Source organism: Microcaecilia unicolor, chromosome 5, assembly GCF_901765095.1.
Source record: "Microcaecilia unicolor chromosome 5, aMicUni1.1, whole genome shotgun sequence".
In the NCBI taxonomy this organism is placed as follows: Eukaryota; Metazoa; Chordata; class Amphibia; order Gymnophiona; family Siphonopidae; genus Microcaecilia; species Microcaecilia unicolor.
The window spans coordinates 72772107-72796685 of record NC_044035.1 but is presented as its reverse complement, the minus strand read 5'-3'; the positions used below and the strand labels follow the sequence as shown (position 1 = coordinate 72796685).

General features: G+C 43.0%; 1 protein-coding gene across 1 annotated transcript in view; it reads right to left on the bottom strand.

The window, feature by feature from the left end:
- Positions 1 to 24579, bottom strand: part of INPP5A (inositol polyphosphate-5-phosphatase A) — a 778463-nt gene that overhangs the window by 31311 nt on the left and 722573 nt on the right. The gene's annotated exons all lie outside the window — the stretch shown is intronic.

Here is a 24579-nt window from a genome sequence, read left to right as displayed (position 1 = left end):
ACTCTCATTTTTCAAAATGAACTATTTATAGGCCCCTTTAGAAACAAGAAATTCATACTTGTGAGTTGGATGAGTATAATCAGCAGACATTTCTTCATCTTCAAGGTTACAGTTGATTATCATATGTACATGTCTAAATTTGTTTACACTGCATATGTTTATATTTGTTTGTTATATATACAGTGCAACCAAAATACTATCAGGTATATTTTTCAGCAGATCACTTTGGGCATAACTTTATGCAGATAAGTTATCTGTGTACAGTTATGCGTGTATTCAGTTGGGCTAAATATATAAATTGACATGGCTGATTATACAAATATAGGGCCCGATCCTATAAATGGCACTGAAAATTAAGTGCCGAGAAAAATGGATAGTTAATGGCTTATTAATCGATTTGCTTGCACGTGCATCTTGGAACCATGCACCATATACAGAATCTGGGGGATAATGCATTAACTGCAATATTAACAGGTAAAGCACCTTAGTAAAGGGAAAGGGAAAGGGAAATGGGACTTGATATACTGCCTTGCTGAGGTTTTTTGCAACTACATTCAAAGCGGTTTACATATATTCAGGTACTTATTTTATACCAGGGGCAATGGAGGGTTAAGTGACTTGCCCTGAGTCACAAGGAGCTGCAGTGGGAATCAAACTCAGTTCCCCAGGATCAAAGTCCACTGCACCAACCACTAGGATACTCCTCCACTAGAAAGGCACCATGATGACACATGGCCAAAAGTTTGGTATACCACAGGTGGGAAAATTCAGAGAGACTTATACACAGGGGTGTAGCCAGACTTCGGTGGGAGGGGGGGTCTAGAGCCCAAGGTGAGGGGGCACATTTTAGCCTCCCCCCCCGTGCCACTGCCCCCCCCGCCATTGCCGACCCCCCCCCCGTCGCCGTCGGCTACCTTTGCTGGTGGGGGACCCCAACCCCCGCCAGCTGAGGTCCTTTTCTTCCGGTGCAAGGCTTCATTCTGTTTCTGATTCAAGGCTTCACAGAACAAAGCCTTGCACCGGAAGAAGAGGACCTCGGGTGGCGGGGGTTGGGGTCCCCCGCCAGCAAAGGTAGCCGACGGTGATGGGGGGGTTGGGTCGAGAGGGTTGTCGGCGGGGGGGGGGAAGGGCCAGGCCCCTGTAGCCCCACATAGCTACGCCACTGCTTATACAGCTGGCACCTGCTGCTGGCCACATGTACTGACCTATACGTGTGTCTTTGGCACTATGGAGTACATTCCAAAAATGTCACTGAAATTTAGGTGACTGGATGATGTGCACAGATGCCATTATAAAATATTAGCGTAAGTCTACATTTACTCACCTAACTTTAGGCACGAACATATATGCCAGCACCTAACTCTAGGAAATTGGGCACGTAAATGATACTACTACTACTAATCATTTCTATAGCACTACTAGACGTATGTAGCAATGCACATGTTATATGTGGTACTTTTTCTGTCCCTAGAGGGCCCACAATCTAAGTTTTTGAACCTGGGGCAATGGAGGGTTAAGTGACTTGTCCAAGGTCACAAGGAGCTGCAGTGGGAATTGAACCCAGGTTGACAGGATCAAAGCCCGCTGCACTAACCATTAGGCTACTCTTCCACTCCTAATAGTCTATAACCTGCATGCCTAACTACCTGACATGCCCCTCAGCCACCCATGCCCCTCTCTGGTCCACACCCTCCCTTGAAGTTGAGTGTGTAACTTATAGAACAGCGACTATGGGCAGTCACAGGGCTCAGATTGGAGTTCTCCTATGACAAATTTAAGTACCAACTTAAAGCCTACTATGTTCAGTAAACATTTGGCTTCCCTCCCCCTACAACTGGTTAGGCTAATGTCTACTGCGGGTTGAGAGGAAGAATGGTGTATCTCCTTGTGACTGATTTCTTGTATGCATGACATTTGCAACTAGTTTTCTATTTGAATATGGCATTCTTTCTGTTTATCTCTAGGTATATATTATTTTGTTGTAAATTACTATGATCTGGTACATCAGTAATGGTGGTATATCAAGTGTAATAATAAATACAAACAATTAGCACCAGTTAAAGGCAATTAACAGCTGATTATTAAAGGTATGTACACAACTGACCTTATTCTGTAATTTGCACGTGCAAACTTGCATGCTAGTCAGAAATGTGAGCATACACGTCTATAGAGTTAAGGGGATATGTGTATAATTTGCAAATGTCAGCTATCTCCAGGAACACAAACTTTGTTGATTCCCATAGAATGCCTTTATAGATATACAATTATCTAATGGCCAGCACCCTAATTCTATGAGTTGATTTACATGAATATAAGAATTTCCATACTGGGTCAGAACTAGGGATTCATGAAGCCCAGGATCCTGTTTCCAACAAAGGCCAACTTAGGTCATAAGTACCTGGTAAGATCGCAAAAAATAACTAGAATCCCTGCTGCTTACCACTAGGAACATGCAGTGGCTTCCCCTAAGGTTATAGACATTTCCTCCAGGACCTTGTGCAAATGTTGTTTTAAACCCAGCTACGTTAACTGCTTTTACCAAGTCTTCTGGCAATGTTTCCAGAGCTTAATTATGCATTCAGTAAAAAAAACATTTTCTACCAAATTTCAGGTAACATATACAGGGGCCCTTTAAGAGAGTGGCAGTAAACTCAATACGGGCTTACTGCTCGCTCTTCCAGGTCCACCGCTGGCCCAAAGCGGCCGCTGACAGTAATCCCACCCTGAGCGCGTGCCATTTCCGGGGGAAAAAGAAAACCCCTGATAATGGCTTGTGCGGTGGTAACCCGGTGGTATCCAGACATTGCCGTGCACTGCCTGGTTAGCGTGGAAGCCCTTATCGCCACCTCAGTGGGTGGCAGTAAGGGCTCCTCATCGCATGGGCATGCAGTAAGAGTTCTCTTAGCACATGGCCATGTGTGTCTGGGGGCTTTTTACCCACTGTGGTAAAAAGGGCCCCGCCACGTAGGAAAAACAGCCCCCATCGCTAGCGCAAGGGCCCTTTTCCCACAGCTTGGTGAAAGGACCCCATAGTATTTTCATTGGAACCAAAATATTCTTACAACGATCCCAATCATACATCATGGCTCTCTGGTTTGTTTTAAATGTGCTACTTAGTAACTCAATTGTATGTCCCCTGTCCTTATAATTTTATGAAAGAGTAAATAACTGATTTGCAATTAAAGTGCAGGCCACTAGATAATTGTATATCTATAAAGGCAATTTGTGGGAATCAGCAGGTTATTTCATTGTTTTCTTGGAGATTGCCACCATTTGCAGAAGTCCCACTGATACTTCCACCCCCCCACCACTCAGGGGTCTCTAAACTCCTGGAAATCTACTGCCTCCATCCCTGACACAGGGTAAAAATGATTAAAAAGGGCCCCCCCAAACTTTTTCACAGGATAGGAATTTCCCTTATACGGTAGGCTGGCCCCTCCCGGTGCATCCTAAGATGTACTGAACGGGGCAGGGTACTATCATTATGTAGATGATGGCGCTGGAGGCAGGAATAGTATAGGGTACTGGGGGGGGGGGGTTATAAAAGCGGTCAAGGGGTAGGTGGGTGCCACATGACAGTAGGGAGTGATTTTTTTTTTTTTTACAGTCGGGGTGAGGGACGATAGAAAGGCCCACTAGACCACCAGAGACTTTTTAAATTCAGGTTGGGGGAGGGGTTGCCAGTAGACATCAGGGCAATGTTTTTAAATTAGAAGGAAGGGGGCAGTCATGTCAAAGGGGTTCGACTGGGAAGATTTTTTTTAATTTTGGGGGGGGGGAACTGAGTTGGGCAGGGAGGTGCCAGTCATTTCAGGGGACGGGAAGGTACCGGGACATTTATTTCTGAATTTTAGTGGGCAGAGGAGAGAGAAATGGGGTTGATGTTGACCATAGGGGCTCTAAGCCAGCCTCAGACCTGGCGATAGGTTTCTGGCGTTGAGCCCCCATTGTAGATATCAGCGCACAGCTCTGTAGGCTGCAGGGTAGCTGATCAGTTCTTTAGCATGCACTTTAGTATGATGTGCGCGGATGTCTACTGCAGGAGTAAACCTCAGTACAGAAACCCTTTTAACATTCAGCAGCCCATTAACGCTTAGATAAGGGTGCGCTGTAGGCCACGGTAGTTTTCAGCATCGCCCCCCCCCCCCCCCCGTGTTGGAAAGGAAAGCTGCATCACCGGCTGGCACCAGTCAAAGAGGCAGCTGCATCATCAGTTGACACCGGCCAAGTAGAGGAGTACATTCATATTGCAGCAGAGAGAGGCAGTAACATCAGTGCATTGAGAAGCAGCAGCAGCAGTAGCAGCAGCAATACACGGTTCTCACACACCACATGGAACCCAAAGATAGCATGAATTTCTAGCACTGTGGGTTGGATTTGTGGCACAGATTTGAAGTAGATATTTTTGGTAGAGGAATGGGGAAGAGCGGACATCTTGAGAGAGGCTACCATTGGGAAGGAGAGAAGAGAAGACAACATAGGGTGACTACTGTTGAAGGGGTGTGTGTGTGTGTAAAAAAGAGATATTAAGAGATGCTACTGCTAGAGTTAGTGGGTGACACTCAGCCTATAATGGTTAAGGTGATACAAGAGCAATGAAGATAGAGAGGCTAAGGCTAGTGGGGTAGATGCATGGGCAATGGAGAGAGACTGTGGCTACTGTGGCTGCTGTGTCGGATACAAGGGCAGTAGAAAGATGCAATGGCTGTGGCTGCTGAGATGGGTATGTGGGTGATAGAGAGAGAGAGAGAGCCTTGTGCATGCAGGCATGAATGCACAGGCGATGAAGAGACTGCTATTGTAATAACTAGTTTGCTGTGCATCATCTTGAGCACAGTGAATGGGTGATTTATACATTCTAGCTCCTAGATTTTAAGAACATTTGTCTAGGCCTGTCTAGGGTACGAGTGAGTCCCATCGCACAGTAGGTATCCCACACAATCCATTTGTTTACTGTTTCCGATTTACTACTAAAATATATCACTGTGACTTGTTAGTGTGCAGCTCTATTATTGTTATGTACTCAATGCTTGATATTCAGTTCGCTTATCCGGGTGGCCATACCTAGATTTTCAGCAGCAATATCCAGATAATGCTACTGAAAATCTCTGCAAACTACCAGGGTGCTACCTGGATAGCACTGGGATGCTCTGGGGGTGGCGCCTGGACAGACACAGGAATCATCCGGAGACATTCAGTGCCAGTATATAGATTAAACCTCTGTCCTAAGTTATCCAAATCGCTATCTGGGCAATGGTCTGGCACTGAATATCAGTGTTATTTGCATAATCGCAGCTGTGCCCGTTACACCCGGATATTCAGTGCCAATATCAGGCCGGCAGCCTATTACTTCTCATCGCAGCTGGTGTTTAAGAGAAACGCCGACCGCAGAGTTTGAATATTGACCTGTCAGTGAGCTACTGCCAGATCACACCAGGTTACTGACCCGGAACTCCCCCCCCCCCCCCCGTTTTTATTTATAAAAGTTTTAATAAAAAACGGTATAGGTAGCATGCATTGTACAAACAGTATCAAAAGCAAGTAAGATTACAATAAACAGAACAAATAACAATTGGATTATTATTGCTGTAGAATAATGAGTAGTATGGAGGGTAGAGAAAAAAGACTTGGAACTTGTTAAGCTTGTTTCTTTTCCCTCATTGCAGCTAGAGTGGAAAGCAAGGGCTGTAGCTGGTCCCAACCTTGCTTTTCCCTGAGAAAATTATCACTGCACGTACTGCTGGAATGGCTTAGATAATGTATTCAGAACAGAATTCTTTTGATATTATATTTTCCTCTGTGTAACTTTTCAGTCAAGCAGCTGCTCCATTTTTCAAGCGGTGTTTTTGAATAAGTATTAAAAAAAAGACAATTGAAGATTCTTGTGCTAGAGCAAAATGAAATGTCTTCATGCTTGAAGAAAAACTTATTTACCACCCTACTTGGTGCTGTATCATAAAACTGAGATCCATAGCTTTCTACCAATTGAGTTTACAAGCTACATGGGCATTAAAAAGAGATTAGATGTGGCAAACAGCCAAGTAAAGTACCCTGAATGTACTGCAACAAACCAGTGATCTCAGTACCTTTTCCACCTCATCAAGCCTTACAAGACTCATTTCCAAAATATATTATGAGAATTCAATCTGCTACTTCATTGCTATATAGAAGCATAACTTATTTCTAAGCATTTACAGAATATTTTGATGCAATAATGTTGGTTTTGGTACTTCTTCCTCTCTAACCTAAGCAATTCACCTCCTAGAAAAAATTCTAAATATTTATTAGTTTGGCTCCATTACAGCTTTCCACAACAGAAACCACATGATATTACATTTCTCTCTTTAAAAAAAATACTATACTGACAAGAATGTTTGGAAGATGTGCAATTTGGACAAATGAAAGTGACCTTGCTGGGCATCAGCTGCATGCAATGTCACCGCCTATCAGGTTCCAGTAACCCAGGCCAAAGTGACGTGATAGGAGGCAACATCTGCTCCATCTAGTTTTCATCATTTAAAACCGAGTTACTGACATTAACTCAGAGGACTGCTGACAAAACAGCCATAGTCATTATTCAAATTTGACATCAATAACATACGTTATATGACAAAAATTAGGTAGGGGAAATTTCGTGTGGCATGGCACATCACTCCAATGCCACTGTCTGACAAATGGCACCACTGGAATTTAATCCTACATTTACATCTGATCACCCAAGCTGAGCTACAGAGCGATAACACTGCAGGAACAGGAGCACATGAATGTGGTGCTCTGTAACGAAGCAAGGTGACCGTGATCATTTACATCTCTACAGTGTGTTTAGATTTGTTCATAATTATGTTTATTAGTAATTGTCTACTGCAGAGCTGTAGGTGACATCTAGAAACAACCCATTTACTTTGTGTTATAAGATATGACAACCTACAAAGACTCCATTAGGAATTCTCAAAACAAGTAAATAAAAAGTGAAGCTGGTTTTAACTATCTTTTTTATTAACAAAAACTCAATATAGTCTTGATATATGTACACACAAAATAATGGCTTGAAAGCTTGAATGGCATGACTGACAAGTTTCAAGCCTGTGCCATTTTTCTGTTTGAGTTACCACGTGTCTAATACCCATGCCTATTAAATCCCAATTCCAATCTCTCACTGGACAAGAAGGGGTACAGCATTAAAGCAACATCATAGCAACAAGGGAGAATGACAATGGACAAAAGAGAAACCTTATTTCAAGTTCTTAAAAAAAAAAAGTGGTACCCTCCTCTTCTCGAATTTTAAGTCTTCTTGGGTGCTAGATACATCTCCCCTCTACTCTACCTTTTCTGGCAGTAGATTCTAAGATATACTCACATAAAATTCCGGAAATCACTAAAAACCAACCTGTTTAAAGAGGCATACCCTACCGATCCAACTTAAATGCCTAATCTCTGCAACACAACCAAACTAAAGCATGCAATGGACATAACACAACTCTTCCGTTTTCCGATTCTCTAATGTGGCTGTGCCACATGAACTTGATCTTACTACAACATCACCCTGTATTTTTCACACTGGAGCCTGCAAAGGCCTCTCCAGTACTATGTAAGCCACATTGAGCCTACAAATAGGTGGGAAAATGTGGGATACAAATGTAATAAATAAATAACTCTCTTCAGGACCTCACAGTTCATGGGTAAGTGCTTGGATTAAATAATGTGTTGAAATCTGCTGGACTCCCAAACCTCCCAATTATTCCAAAACCTCTAGAAAAACACCTCCTAGCTAGAGGCACAAACTCTGGTGAAATTTACTGTCTCTCAGCAAAAAGCTCAAATCACATCTGATCTGGGTGCTTAGGATGCACAAGGGTGACTGATCCCTTGCATCTCAGCTCTGGGTCTCTCAGTGGTAAAGATTGGATGCACCTGTTTGGTCCAACCCACCTTACTGAAGGAAACACTCCTTCACTCAGCCCTGGGTACCTTATGATCCTAGAATTTCCTCTGAACTCCTCTTTCAGCTCAGAACCCTCCTGGGACTCTTTCACTTACTCTTCTCCCTCTTATCAGACTTTTCCTTTGCAAAGCCTAGCCAGCTCATGGTAACAACTATACTGCTGTAGGACCTAACCAGCCATGAGGAAGGCTGCTCCCAAGCTGCTTTTTGATCCCCATATTTTATTGATATACTGCCAATTGCCAGACAGCAGCTAGGCGGTGAACATTAAAAGCACAGAATAGTAAGTAGGAAAAAAGGCAGTAGAAGAGGAGAGGCAAGTGTGTGTGTCATGTATCATGGGGGAAAAGCTGAGTCAAAAAGCCAAGGTTTGAGTAACTTTTAAAAGGTGCGCTATGAAGTTTCAGTTTTAAGACTGAGTTAAAAGCATTCCAAAGTTTGGGTCCCATGTAGGCAACGGTGGTGGCTTGAGTAACATCAAGCCTTACAGCAGAGGGGGGAGAGAGATGGAGAAGAGCTTGTTGGGAAGAGCGTAGGGGTCAGGGGGAGAAGTATGGAGTTAGCAGATTGGAAATATATGCTTCAGTTGGACTCCTATTATGGAATTCCAAGATCCTAAATACAGAACCAATAATCCTTCCTTCCAAAAGTAATGCAGGAGAACGATGGGCGGGAAGGTAGGCCTAACCTCCATCACCTCACATTGAAAGCAGGGTTAGATTAGGAGAAGAGACTCCACAATCTTCTTGTACAACCAAACATCTGGATGCATGAAACATGAATTCCCTCAAACTCAGCTTCAGTATATCTTGGAAATGCTGAATGCGAGTCCTACTATAACTCTCTCCAGCAGAGTCAACACAGACAATTTTCTTCTCATTCTGCCAATAACGTCATACTAGGGTGTAATTATCTAAGAATTATTGTCGCAATTCTATAAATTGATGCCAAGATTGCTATTTTAATAACTAGTTTGCTGTGTATTATTCTAAGCATGGTGAATGGGTGCTTTATAAAGTCTAGTCCCTAGATTTTAAGAACCTTTGTCTAAGCAATTCTGGCATCTGTTATAGAATTTCATCTACTACTTACCTGCATAAATGCCAATCTCTGGTGCCAATCACATGTGTGCCATTATTCTATAACTTACGTGCCAATTTATAGAATTGCCCTTTATTTATAATGATCTAAATTGAAGTACATGTGTTTTGTTTTTTCATTTATACATCATTTCATCAATCAGGACTATTTTTTGGGGTTCGCTTTCAATTTTGTTCATGTGTGTGTGTGTGTGTGGGGGGGGGGGGGGGGGGGGGGTTCAAGTTTCCTGTGAACTGTCTTATCCTGAATCAAGGAGGCCTGAACAGCATTAACTTTCTACCAGTTCAGATTCCAAACAGTTGTAGCCTTAATTCTCATATGCTGTACTTTATCTACATTCTGAGTAAAAATTTGTCACAAAAGAATTACAACACTGATACAGAGATGCCATGAATCCCATATTGAATCCAGTGTTACCTCTGGGTTTCACAAGGATTTGGAGAGTAACCAGTACCTCTAGTAATGAAATTAGTAATGAGAAGCACTTTAAGTAATATGCAGAGTGTCAGATGCCATCTTGGGGGTCACCTGAATGAGTTTCTTACTCAAATGGCTGTTCCTACTAGACAAGGCATGAATAAACATGTGGATAAAGTTGAGTTGGATGATGTAGTGTATCTAGATTTTTAGAAAGCTTCTGATAACGTTCCTCATGAGAGACTCCTGAGAAAATTAAAGAGTCACAGGATAGGAGGCAAGGTTCTGGTGTGGATTAGGAATTAGTTATTGGACAGAAAACAGAGGGTAGGGTTCAGCTTCTTCTCACAATGGAGGAAGGTGAACATTGGAGTGCCGCAGGGATCAGTACTGGGACTGGTGCTATTTAACATATTTATAAATGATATGGAAATTGGAATGACGTGTGATGTAATTAAATTTGCAGAAGACACAAAACTATTCAAGATAGTTAAAACACAAGCAGACTGTGAAATATTGCAGGAAGACCATAGGAAATTGGAAGACTAGGCATCTAAATGGCAGATGAAATTTAGTGTGGGCAAATGCAAGGAGATGCACATGGGAAAGAATAATCCAAATCATAGTTACTTGATGCTAGGGTCCACCTTGTGGGTCAGCATCCAAGAAAAAGATCTAGGTGTCATTGTACATAATATGCTGAAATCTTCTAACTAGTGTGTGGCAGTGGTCAAAAAAGCAAACAGAATGCTAGAAATTATTATGAAAGGGATGGTGAATAAGACTAAAAATACTATAATGCCTCTGTTTCACTCCATGGTGCAACCTCACCTTGAGTATTGCATTCAGTTCTGGTCACCGTATCTAAAAACAAAAATAGCGGAATTAGAAAAGGTTCAAAGAAGAGTGACCAAAATGATAAAGGGGATGGAACTCCTCTCATATGAAGAAAGGCTAAAGAGGTTAGGGCACTTCAGCTTGGAAAAGAGACAGATGAGGGTGGATATGATTGAGGTCTACAAAATCCTGAGAGGTGTAGAACGAGTAGAAGTAAATTGATTTTTTACTCGTTCCAAAAGTACAAAGGCGGGGGGGACACTCAATGAAGTACATGGAAATACTTTCAAAACAAACATGAGGAAATATTTTTTCACTCAACGAATAGCTAAGCTCTGGAACTCTTTGCCGGAAGATGTGGTAACCGTGGTTAGCGTATCAGGGCTTAACAAATGTTTGGACAAGTTCCTGAAGGAAAAATCCATAGTCTGCTATTGAGACAGATATGGGGAAGCAACTGCTTGCCCTGGGATTAGTATCCTGTAATGTTGCCATGATTTGAGTTTCTGCCAGGTACTTGTGGCCTGGCTTGCCCACTGTTGGAAACAGGATACTGGGCTAGATGGACCATTGGCCTGACCCAGTATGGCTACTCTTATGTTCTTATTTGCATATGCATTTATCAGTGCCCTTATATATGCATTTTTACACAGAGCTCTGCTTTCAGTGAACCTTGGTAAAATACTCAGAGACTATGCACATCCCATCCTGGACATCTCAGTTCTCACCTAGATGCCCTCGGGGTAATTCTATAAACATCTGCCTGGGTTTTGGGTATTCTAGTCATTTCCATGCATGTGGGTGCTTATGTAAATGACCTCTATAGAGGTTAAGGTTGGGTTGAGCTTAAGGACCTCAGGACACAAGTAATATGTTCAACTGTACTATAATTTATATGCACTCATGTATACCTGTAGGCAGTGCTTTTTTTGTAGAAAAAAAGGTGCCGGTACTCATTGTGGGCGGGGTCACCACACATGGCACCGCCCCTATTATAGCCACACCCACATTAGCCACACCCCTTTTACCAGCCATGGCGCATATAAACAGACATCATTGAAAATATTATACTAGTATAGGAGAAAAAATAATGTGATTTTTTTTCATTATAAATAATTTCTGTAAGCTCTTACAGCTCCGGTATACCCAGTGCAAAATAAGACAAATTCCAAACACTAAAATGAAAATAAAATGATTTTTTCTACCTTTGTTGTCTGGTGACTTTGTTTTTCTATCCATATTGGTCCCAGTCTCTGATTCTGCTGCTCTCTATCTGTTCTCTTAACTCCGTTTCCAGGGCTTTCTTTCCATTTATTTCTTTACTTTCCTCCTTTCTTCTTCTTTTGTTGCCCTGCATCCATAAGTAAAAGCTGGGTCCTCCTCCATGGAATTGACTGGAGGAGGTATAACATGGATCCAGCTTTTGCCTATTTTCTCCATCCATGTGCAGTTTTTCTCCTCTTCCCTTTCCCTCATCTCCATCCATGTGCATCTTCTTTTTTCTTTCCTCCCCTCCATTCATGTCCAGCATTTCTCATCTCTCTTCCCTCCTCTATATCCATATAAAGCAATAATTCTCTCTCCCCTCTCCTCCATCCAAGTCAGCATTTCTCCTCTCTCCTAGCCAACTCCTCCATCCATGTCCAGCAATTCTCCTCTATCTCCTGCTCTCCTCTCCATCCATTTCTAGCATTTCTCCTCTCTCTCCTCTCATCCATGTCCAGCAATTCTCTCTTCCCTGTCCAGCGATTCTCCTCTCTCCCCTCCATGTCCAGCAATTCTCTCTTCCCTGTCCTCCCCTCCCCGTCCAGCAATTCTCCTCTCTCCCCTCCATGTCCAGCAATTCTATCTTGCCTGCCCTCCCTCCATGATCAGCAATTATCTCATCCCTGCCCTCCCATCAATGTCCAGCAATTCTCTCTCCCCTGCCCTTCCCTCCCATCCCATGTCCAGCAATTCTCTCTCCCCTGCCCTTCCCTCCCATGTCCAGCAATTCTCTCTCCCCTGCCCTTCACATGTCCAGCAATTCTCTCTCCCTTGCCCTTCCCTCCCAGCCCATCCAATGTCCAGCAATTCTCTCTCCCCTGCCCTTCCCATGTCCAGCAATTCTCTCTCCCCTGCCCTTCCCTCCCATTGATTTCCAGCAATTCTCTCTCCCCTGCCCTTCCCATGTCCAGCAATTCTCTCTCCCTTGCCCTTCCCTCCCATCCCATTGATTTCCAGCAATTCTCTCTCCCCTGCCCTTCCCTCCCATCCCATTGATTTCCAGCAATTCTCTCTCCCCTGCCCTTCCCTCCCATCCCATGTCCAATTCTCTCTCCCCTGCCCTTCCCATGTCCAGCAATTCTCTCTCCCCTGCCCTTCCCTCCCATCCCATGTCCAGCAATTCTCTCTCCCCTGCCCTTCCCTCCCATCCCATTGATTTCCAGCAATTCTCTCTCCCCTGCCCTTCCCTCCCATCCCATGTCCAGCAATTCTCTCTCCCCTGCTCTTCCCTCCCATCCCATGTCCAGCAATTCTCTCTCCCCTGCCCTTCCCTCCCATCCCATTGATTTCCAGCAATTCTCTCTCCCCTGCCCTTCCCTCCCATCCCATGTCCAGCAATTCTCTCTCCCCTGCTCTTCCCTCCCATCCCATGTCCAGCAATTCTCTCTCCCTTGCCCTTCCCTCCCATCCCATCCTATGTCCAACAATTCTCTCTCCCTTGCTCTTCCCTCCCATCCCATTGATTTCCAGCAGTTCTTTCTCCCCTGCCCTTCCCTCCCATTATTTCCAGCGATTCTCCGCCTCTCCCCTGCCCTCCCATCGACGTGCAGCGATTTTTCTGTCCCTCCCCTGCCCTCACCTCTCTCATATCCAGCGATTCTTCGTCCCCCAGGGTCCTCCTTCACTGCCTGCCAGCCAGCGTCGGACTAAGAAGCGAACGGTGCAGGCAGCGATTGGCTGGCAGCGTCGTAGCTTCCCTTTGCATGTCCCGCCTACAACTTCCTGTTTACGCATAGGCGGGACTTGCAGAGGGAAGCTACGACGCTGCCAGCCAATCGCTGCCTGCACCGTTCGCTTCTGAGTCCGACGCTGGCTGGCAGGCAGTGAAGGAGGACCCTGGGGGACGAAGAATCGCTGGATATGAGAGAGGTGAGGGCAGGGGAGGGACGGAAAAATCGCTGCACGTCGATGGGAGGGCAGGAGAGAGGCGGAGAATCGCTGGAAGTAATGGGAGGGGAGGGGAGGGGAGGAGGAGAAAAAGGTGCCGGTACGCCGTACCGTTGCGTACCGGCACAAAAAAAGCACTGCCTGTAGGACACCAGTTACAAAACTGCAGTAAGTGGTCACACCTTAATGTATGCACTCTCTCTGCCACTTCTGCAAGAATCTGTAAAGAAAAATAGACACCTACTTTTCTTTGTAGAACAAACTTCAAATAGGCACCCTCCCCATGCAAAATTTGGCTTTATGTATTTAACATTTTCTAACTTAAAACTCTGCTGTCTTACCCCAACCAAATGAAACTGGTCCGTCTTTCCCTTTAGAGTACGTACAGTTATTCATAGCAGAAGAACTATGACCCGCTCAAACACTGAACCTGATGAATTGGAGAGGTTTTGTGCCTTTTAGGTTTTAGTGCTAAATGACAGTTAAGTATAGGAGTTAATTATTCCATGGTATATTTAGCGTTTCTTTTTCTTTTCTTCTTCTCCTTTCTCCCATGTAGGTGGTCTTTAGATTTTTTGAACTGTTTGAAATTTCATTTTTATTTCGTTAATTTCATTTGTAAATAGTAGTAGTAGAGCTTTAAAAGTTTCCCTTGATGTTTCTTTGTAGAATTTTTTCATAAATTAGAATATATATATATATTGAACACATTTAATGTCATGCGGTTCACCCCACGAGTCAGGATGCAGGAAATGTGGCAGAATAGTCATCCAAGGTACTGCCCAGTTCTTTCTCCTTCCCCTGGCCCTGCAGAGCAAACTGACTGCTCCACTTTGCATCAGCATAACTCAATAGAGCTGATTTTCATGTCATGCAGGGTTATATCCGCTTCAGTCAAAATTCATAACCTGAATAACAGTGGAAAACATTTGACAGTCCTCTTGGTCTCTTTTTAGCTCAGGCAGTCTTTTCTTGGTCTTTTGGCTGAAATCATGTTCATTATGAGGAGTTAATGCCCTGCCACTTGATCTGTTTGGACATGAAATTATTTGTATTTGGACCAAACCAGGAGGATTTAACCTCTGTATTAAACAAACAAACCCAGAAAGGAATAGGATCATTAAATAGAAGGAACAGTAGATAATGTAATATAAAACAGAGAACTTACTATAACGAGAAAGCACTGGACTGTACTTCCATTGTCTAGCTCTAAAAAAAACAACAACAAACACCTCCTCCCCTCCCCCCCAAAAACAATTAAAACTATTGGTGACAGGAACTCCTTATTATCTGTTCTGCACAATGGCTAAATGAAGGCATTTATCAGCTAGCACTCTGTTTCTGAAACAATGCAGAGTAGAATACTTCAGAAGGAATACAAGTGCAGCTCACACTGTATTTGTGCAAATATGCAAAGCCTTTTCTATAGCTTATTTCTTTTATTGGACTAAACAGAAAATAAGAGGCCAGCCTCACTTGGCAGTGATGTGTGAAACTTCTGACCTTAAAAACAGCAGTGAGAATTCTTCAGAATTACTGGACATCAGCACAATGATGTCCTAGACATCCATCCTCTACATCAGTGTCTGGCAGGTGCTAGGAATGCATCTTGAATTTTATTTTTATTTTAACATTTTTATTATTTGCCTTTCCAAATCTAAGCTTGAGGTGAGTTATTAGGGATGTGCAAAGGCAAACAAACTTGTTCATTCTGAGAATTTCAAGCCATTTTCTCAGTTTTTGGACACTGGCATTTGTTCAGTTCATGCCACTTATTTATTTTAATAAAGCAGATTTTTGTTAACACAGGCAAATTGACTGTGTGCATGTCAATTTTTAGGCTAACACAAGTCAAATTGATTTTGCATGTATGAAATTTATTAAGGCTCACTACTAAATGGACTTCTCTACAGTAGGTTATTTCCTGACAAAGAAGGCCTCTATTGCTTGATGGTCCCCTGCCCTTGACCAGGAGGAGTAAAGGGGAGTCCCAGAATTACAAGAAGTTAGTCCATTGGCTAAATACAAGGAGAGCTGCTGTTAGAAGAAACTGTAACTGTGAAGGAGAGCTCTGGGTGGGCAGTGAAGAGACCCAGTCCAGGAGTACGGGATCGGAGCCAGGAAAGCCCATCCTGTATTCAGGGTGAGCCAACGCAAAGGTCATCCTGGGAGGAGGTCAGGCCATGGGGGTCTGAACCCGATACAGAAAGGAGCACAGCCTTTGGAATACTGTCTTTGGGGGATAGGCACGGAGTGGAACTGTACAAGGTGTAAATAGTCCTGCTTGAGAGTACTTTGTAAGATATACCCTAAAAGAGGAGAATACGGGAATTTCACTGGGGGAAATACCAGAGGAAGATTTACTTAGATATTGCACCATTTGATGAAGAATTCAAGCTGTTGGATGTTCCTGTAGTTTCAAGTTGGAGAATAAACTGAGTTTTAAGCTGACTGTGGAGTGGTCATTTTGGACTCGACAGTGTGTGGCTGTCCCCTTAAGACAGCCTATGCTTAATGGTCAGCCTTGTTTCCCACAGGGTGTTTGAACCCGATTTTGAGTTTCCTGGGGGGGGGGGGGGGAGAAGAGGGTCATTCCACTAATACTTCTTTCCCCAGCTGGAGGCACCGCGCATCAAGTGAGCGAGTAAGTGAGAGTCTGACTGAGTCTGCCCCTTGCTGGGGCTCCAGCCCATTCGGACCCCAGATCCAGAAGTGCCCAGGGAAAGGAATGTTACACAAGTCTCTATCAAACGAAGATATCTTCCGCCTTTCTTCCAAAGTACACATATTGAGATCTTTAAGTCTGTCCCCATACACTTTATGATGAAGATGACTGACCATTTTCTGATCGAGTCCATCCTGTTTATATCTTTTTGAAGGTGTGGTCTCCAGAATTCTATACAATATTCTAAATGAGGTCTCACCAGAGTCTTATATAGGGGCATCATCACCTTCTTTTTCCTAATGGCCTCTCCATCCTATGTACCCAAGCATATTTTTAGCTTTCGTTGCTGACTTTTCTACCTGCTTGGCCACCTTAAGATTATCATATACGATCAGACGCAAGTCTCACTCCTCTTTCATGCACAAAAGTTCTTCACCTCCTAAACTGTACCATTCTCTTGGGTTGTTGCAAACCAAATTCACAAACTTGCATTTTTTAGCATTAAATATTAGCTGCCAAATTCTGGACCATTCTTCAAGCTTCACTAGGTCCTTCTTCATGTCATCCACACCATCAGGGGTGTCTACCCTATTGCAGATTTTGGTATCATTCATTAACAGGCAAACCTTATCAGACAGCCCTTCAACAATATCACTTAAAAAAATGTTAAAAAGAACCGGCCCAAAAACCAAACCTTGCAGCAGGGCCGGTCTTATGCAGGGGCGACAGGGGCAGTCACACAGGGCTTAACGCTCCTAGGGGCCCTGCATCTCTGGCACATCTGTCCTCCTATCTTGGAACAACTCCCTGCTCCGTAACTTAATGTGCATCCACATTTCAGTAAAGAGCATCAGGCAGCGGCAGCGATTTTCATATCCTGTCAGCTGTCAAGTCCAGAGCCTCCTCGCTGCTGCGTCCCTCCCCCTTTTGACATCACTTCCTGCTTCCACAAGAGCGGGATGCAGCAGCAAGGAGGCTCTGGGCTCGGCAGCTGACGGGATATTAAAATTGCTGCTACTGTCTGCCACTCTCTACTGAAACGTGGTGGATGCATATCAAGGTATAGGGTGAGGTGGGTTCCGAGAGCTCTAAACCTCCTTTTAAACTGATAAATTATGGCTTATGGTGGCGGGCCCGGGCCCACTGAACTGCTCTGCACAGGGCCCCGCAATTGCTAAGTCTGGCCCTGCCTTGCAGCACATCACTGGTAACATCCTTTTCCTCAGAGCGAGCTCCATTTACCACTACCCTCTGTCACCTTCCACTCAACCAATTTCTAACTCAGTTTGTCACTTCTAGAGCCCATACCGAGGGCAATCAGTTTTATTTATTAGTCGTCTATGCAGAACCATATCAAAGGCTTTGTTAAAATCTAAATACACCACATCTAGTGCATTCCATATCACAGAACATGTAACATGTACTTTTATAGGCACACAAAAAGGGCTGGAGTTAGATCTGGGGAATGAAACCACATGTGGAGATTTCCTTCTAAAATGTCCGTATGTACTTTCACCTGCCTCCATGTAGGTAGAAAGTACATGAGCAGTGTGCCAACTGCATTTTCAAAGGGAAACTCAATAAGGAGTTTCCCATTGAAACTGAGCTGCAATACCTTGGGTACAGACTATCAACAAGACTGCCTGCCCAAGTGTGAATCACTATGTATGTGTGTAGATGGCTTTGAAAATGATTCTCACTATACATTAGCCAGATCACAGAACTTTCAACTGAAAATAACCCCAAAACAAAACCTAAGCTCTGGAAGTCGTTGCCAAAGGATGTGGTAACAGCGGTTAGCATATCTGTGTTTAAAAAGATTTGGACACGTTCCTGGAGGAAAAGTCCATAGTCAACTATTGAGGCAGACATGGGGGAAGTCTCTGCTTGCCCTGGGATCGGTAGCATAGAATATTGCTACTATCTGAGATTCTGTCAGGCACTTGTGACCTGGATTGGTCACTGTTGGAAGCAGGATATTGGGCTAGAGACCATCGGGCTGACTCAGTATGGCTATTTTTATGTTCTTATAAATGACAAAGCATCTACTGATTGTTTGAAATCAACTAACTTTAACACAAACAATAGTTAATGTAGATCTGAGCACCTTTTCTAATGCTAATTTAATAGCACATATTGCAAAGTTATTTTATATACTTGTTCTAAAAAACAGCTGTATATTGAATATCTGCCACAGTGAGCTAGCACTGATTAAGCAAAACACACATTTCACATTTTTAAAAGTAAGCTGTTTCATATTCATGGCACAGAGTGACAGGATACTAAATCTTAAGTCTTCCCGGTATGCTGTGGGCAAACTGGGCATGATATGTATCTCATGTAGGTCAAATCAGGAGGGTAAACACAGTTCTGCAAACACAGTATTTAAAGTACAATGTGTTAACCAGCTGCTACTTGCAAATGCTGCTCTAACACCATGGTGACCAGATGAACAAAATGAGAGTCAAAGGTCACCACAGAAAGAGGGTCAAATAGGCAATCTAACAGCAGAGGGTAAGAGGGGTAAACAAGCCTTGAGTCATAACTCTACACAGCACACAAAGCAGAAAGGTTACTCACACAAGGTTCTTTTTAAGAACTTGTATCCACCATTTTGCTCTTTGGATTAACAATTGCTTCTCAATAATTACCATGCAGCTGTTATTATATGAGCGTAGATATTTGGCTCTTCAAACAGATCCCATCAGTAGTGCAAAAGCAAGGGGGGGCATATACCCTCGGATTCTATAAAGGTTGCCCAAATTTGGGTGCGGATTCCATATCTGCATGCAAACTAATTAATGAGCCAATTATAAATTATTGATGTTAATTAGCACTAATTAGGACTTACACACAGATCTGACAATTGAATAGCACCGTGTGCCTAAATTGTCTTGTATGCAACTCATGAAGGGGCATGGTCAGGAAATTTAGGCATAGTGTTATAGAATAGGGCCATTTATGCATTCAACTGCCATTAGTTGCGTGCCAGCACTTACACCAGGTTTTAGCGGGCATAAGTCTTCCTGCTCAACTTGGGTGCGGGAATCCAGGTTAAGTGCCATTCTATAAAAGTTTCTTAGCACTAAGTGACCTTTTTTAATTTAGATTTTGCTCACACCTTTTTCAGTAGTAGCTCAAGGTGTGTTACAGTCAGGCACACTGGATATTTCTCTGTCCCAGGAGGGCTCACAATCTAAGTTTATACCTGTGGCAATGAAGGGTTAAGTGACTTGCCCAAGGTCACAAGGAGCAGCAGCGGGACTTGAACCAGCCACCTCTGGATTGCAAGAGCAGTGCTCTAACCACTTGGCCACTCCTCCACTGAATTAGCGCTTAGTGCGTATCTTAACAGTGCCTAACTTTGAGCGCCATTTACTTAATCTGGCCCATAACCATTCAAGATTTTGTGGGTCACACAAAGAAAAGTAGGTCTAGTTGATTAACGCAAACAGCACATCTTGTCTCTGGCACACATGTTATGCTGTTAACAAAATTGCATGTTTGATGTTAAACGTACCTACTGTATACTGCCTTGGTTAAATCTCTTCATAAAGGCAGTAACCCCCCCCCCCCCCCCAAATAAATAAATAAATGCAGGAATACTGCATGAGCCCTTACCACCAAAACCAGTAACATTTTTAATGGCCTTGCAGTAATAGCAACATTAGCACATGGCAATTAATTAAAAAAAAATACAAAAAGGCCATTTTTACGGCTGGAGTAAAAATGGCCTTAGAGTGCAGGAAAAACATCTGCAAGGTTGCACCAAGGCTATTTTTTTGCTGCAGCTTCTCTAAGCATGCTGCATTATCTGAAACGTAATAATAGTTGTTGTAGCAGAAAAATGAAATAAAAATTTATAAAGGTATAAAAAATATGCCTTTTATGTCCAGTACGTCTTCCTCATGTAACTTTTTTTCATTCCTTGCTGTTCTTTCACATTTCCATGTTTTTTCTTCTCACCATCACTCTCTCATTAGACTGATCCTCTTATAAGCGCTGCCTTTTGTTTTATTCTTACCAATTCAACAGATAATGGAAGACATTACTGTATATATAAGTGGTCAAAAAATGTCTGCCTTGGGGCAAAATAACTGAAAATTTTATGGAATGGGACCAACATGCATGGGGGTAAAAATGGTGATAGAAACATCAAGTTTGAAAATGAGTCAGACTGGACTTGGCGTTCTACAGAAATAAGCTCCCCTCCAAAATGGGCCAATGCATTCCTATGGGGGAAGCAAGTCCAGCTTCTGCTGCATAGAAACTTTGAAACAGTACAACAAAGCTTGTTCCCTCTTCTCTAGTCTCCCAGTCACACATATGGCGCCTACACACAACCATAGACACTGACATACCTGTAGGGTTTGGAAAGAATTTCATGAGGATGTATGAAATCATCACACTTGATTCATTTTATTATTCCTTCCAAACCACCAGAATGTTGGGTACCGTTCTATTCAACCCACTTCCTCCTCTCTTTCTTCTAGGTCATAGAGACACACGTGGTTGGAAAGAATTCCATGAGTTGTACTCCAGATGCTTTCCCCACTTATTACTGTATCTTCCACCCCCCTTCCTTTCTCCAATCAGATTTCCTGCCAATATCCTTTTCTCTCTCTACTATCCTTGGCACTGCATACTTCCCCCCCAAAGGTATATTATATAAGCCTGTGGCAAGACAATACTTTCCCTGGTTCAGTATCTTTCTCACTGAAGCTAATGTATGGAAGGCAGGAATCTATCTTCTTTCGTTTTCTCTTTTAATTTGGGGTAGTGATTTGAAAGGAAGCCAAGTAGGCCACTGCCATTCTCCTCTTTGTTTCTGGAGGAGGAAGGCTTAAATGTTTGGGAAACATAAATGCAGTGACAACAGAATTTTCTGGATGTCAATATGAAAGGGTAAATAACTTGTTCTTTGCTTTGCCCGAGGAGAGGGAAAGATCAAATGCATTCTGACATGACCTTGCCTTATGTATCAAGGAACTGCTATACACTGCTAAAGTAATTGTTTGAACAGGAGTAAAACAAATTCCCTTGTCACTTGGCACCACTAGAATACAGGAGAGGAAGCAGAAATGAGGACTGCATATAAAACATAAATATTTTATACAAAATATACTGTTATTCTCAATATCATTCTGGAAGAAGAAAGTCAGCTGGATATTGCATTGAAGAAGCAGCAGATGATAAAGGTCAGCTGATAAAAAGATCACACTGAGGATGACATACACATCTGTCCAATCTGTAAATTACGTGACAGTGTAATGCAACGACAAACAAGAGCAGTCCACTTTAAGAGAATGATTAATACATGAGATTACTCTGCATGCATGCTTATCTGAAAGCAAACCTTGTAGGTGGGTGTGAACCTCTGGCAAAGCCAGCTCCTATCTCTGTTATATTACAGCTACAAGAATAATTATCATAATTAATGGAGAGAAGTGATAAAGTTAACAATTGCCCACCTGTATCTTGGCTTACCACAATTTCTTCATTCCCTTTTTCACACCTACAGACTTCCTCCTCTTATGATTACATGCTACTGTCCTTCTCTATTTCAGGTACTGCAGGCTATTTGTTTTCTGTCATTTTGGCAAAGCAGTAACTGACAAAGCCCAGGGTGAATATTTTTGAATTGTATTTCACAACAATGGATAATGTTGCTATGGACTACACCTGAATACAACATGCAACACGATGAATATGCATACATATTTATTTTATAAGGTAACTGTAAAAAGGTACATATACTGTTAACATAAAAATTATACTTTAGAAACAACGTAGAAAAGATTAGACATTTACTGTTGTCATCTAGTAATGGTAAGTGGGTCTCATGAACCTATAGCGATCCCAGCTGATAGAATTCAGAGTTCTTGTATCCAACCATCCCCTCAGTTGGTATATTCTTATTTGCAGAAATATCCATCTTCTTACTGCGTTTTAGATACTTGTACACCTATACTGATGAAGGAATGCCACCTAAATTTGTTGGTTTTGTGACAGATGTTTTGAAATCCATTAAGCTTTAGGGAACTTCAATAATGAGAATGGTAAACTTATTTTAACACCTCTATTGAAAAATTCTAAATTGTCAAGTATTGATACTACTAATTATAGGCCATTGGCCTTGACCACACTCCTCACCAAGGTGATGGAGTACATAGGGCTAGATTCCATAAATGGCAACTATAATCTAAGAGTGTCCGATTTATGTGCCTAGCGGTATTCTATAAGCCATGTCTACATTCAGACATTCTCCCCTGTTTACAAAGCCGCACAGCAATACCAATATAGTCCATTTAAAGTGAATTGGCTTTGTCGGCATTAGTGCACTGGCAGCGGCTTTGTAAAGAGGGGGGATGGTTTACAGAATAATGCATAGGCTGGGTGGATGCATCTAGATTTTGCTGCAGCCATTTATGCCAGTGGAAACCTAATGTAAATGCCTGCGCTTAAATCTAGGCGCACCCCCCCCCCCCCAAATTCTATAACCATGTGCATGGATTTCATTGATTGCCCTGACATGCCTCCACTTCTCCCATTGCTGTACCCCCTTTTTGGCTACATGCACTTGAATTTACGTGTGCCTCTTTTTAGAATATGCCTAAAAAGATATGTGCTGTGATGCACTCTCCTTTTCAGTAGGAGGTGTTATAGATCAAGAACTTTCCACTCTCACAGTCAGTAGGAAAGAACATTAAACAAACTTGTGAGAAAGCCATGTTCAACTTAGAGACCTTTGTTTCTTGAAAGAGATCCAAGAAACAACTCTTAACTATAGCTGCTTAGGAGTACGGGTCCTCTTTACCCTTAGGGGTAGCCATCCTGTTCTAGACCCCCCCCCCCCCTTGAGGCTTCCGTTGGCAACAGGTTGCAGTTCTCATATGCTTGTGATGCCCCCCCTCCAGCAACTTTTCTGGGGACTAAACAACTGGATTAGCAGTGCAAATTAGGCCCTCTATAGGCTTCACAGGATATGCAAATTAGTCAATCAATAAGCAAATGCACTCTTCTGTAGATTTCATTAACCACTCTGCAAGGAAATTCTTTCACTAAACAGTTCATCAAACACTCTTTAACTGAGCCTTCTTTGTGGGGGGCCTGGGTCTCAGTTTAGAACTGCCACCACTCCTTGGACAGGACTTATATTTTCACTCTAACATTACAGTCCTGTCCTCCACCCCTTGCTGTTAGTATCAGCGTCTTACTTCACAGGACCCAGCGTTACCTTCACACTGGGGTCAAATCATCTTTATCCTTCCCATTAATATCATAGAGTCTGGGTAAGTACCTTGTCTTTAAGTTCCTTATGGACCTTTCCTTTGGTGTCTGTGCCCGAGGGTTTCCAGTCTGATTTGGTCCCTCTCTTTCTGGAGTCTGCTCAATATCCATCCATCCATCCTTCCTTCCTTGGTGTGGTTCCTTTCCCTTTCTGAAGTCCACCTGGGGAAGGGGCTGTTAATTACCAACCCCACCTTTCTTGGGCTCCTCCTATCAGTTCTGGAGAAGTCTAGAACCTTATCCAGGGGCTTACCTCTTTCAAAAAGCTAGTAAATAAATCCTAATAAATAAATGGAACTACTTCCTTTCCACTGCTACGAGCCCTCCCCTTCTCACTTAGCAAAGGGTAACATCCACCTCTACTACCCCTCCCAGCTATTGTGGGACGAGGTTATCATCAAGGTAGGGCTCCCTCCAGTGGCTTCTACAAGACAACTCAAGCCCCTCCAATGCCAGAGTGCCCTCTACTGGTCGCTTCCCATCTAAGCAGGTTGCTTTCAACCTGTGTGTGGCCTCTAGTGGCCTCCTTCAGGTCACTACACCGACCTTCCACCATGAGAGATCCCTCTGGTGGCAAGGTCATATCAGGGCATGTCCTATATTTATTACAGTGCGTAAATTCCAATTATCGCCAATTAGTGTTGATAATTGGTCATTATCGGCCAATAATCAACACTAATAGGTTCATTAACTAATTGAGTAGCGCGCGCGCGCAAATTGGTCACACAATTCAATGTGCACTACTCAGCCACACACACAATTTAATATGCACTACTCAGTATATATATAATCTGGAAGATAACGTCCAGTCAGTTAATGGAGTTTCTAACAAAGCATGATATTTTACATCATTCACAATCTGGTTTCAGAAGTGGGTTCAGTATAGAGACTGTCCTTGCTATGTTAATTTCTAACATCAGGGGAGAAGTTAGTCTGGGAGGCAGGGCTGGTGGTTGGGAGGTGGGGATAGTGCTGGGCAGACTTATACAGTCTGTGCCAGAGCTGGTGGTGGGAGGCGGGGATAGTGCTGGCATATGACTAGGGGCAGAGGGAGGGGAAGGAAAGAGAGAGGGAGAGATGGATGCTGGGGTGGAGGGGAAGGTTACAAAAATTATGTTGTATAGATGTACAGCAAACTGTATTGTACATATGTACACATGGGTAAGGGTGGGAA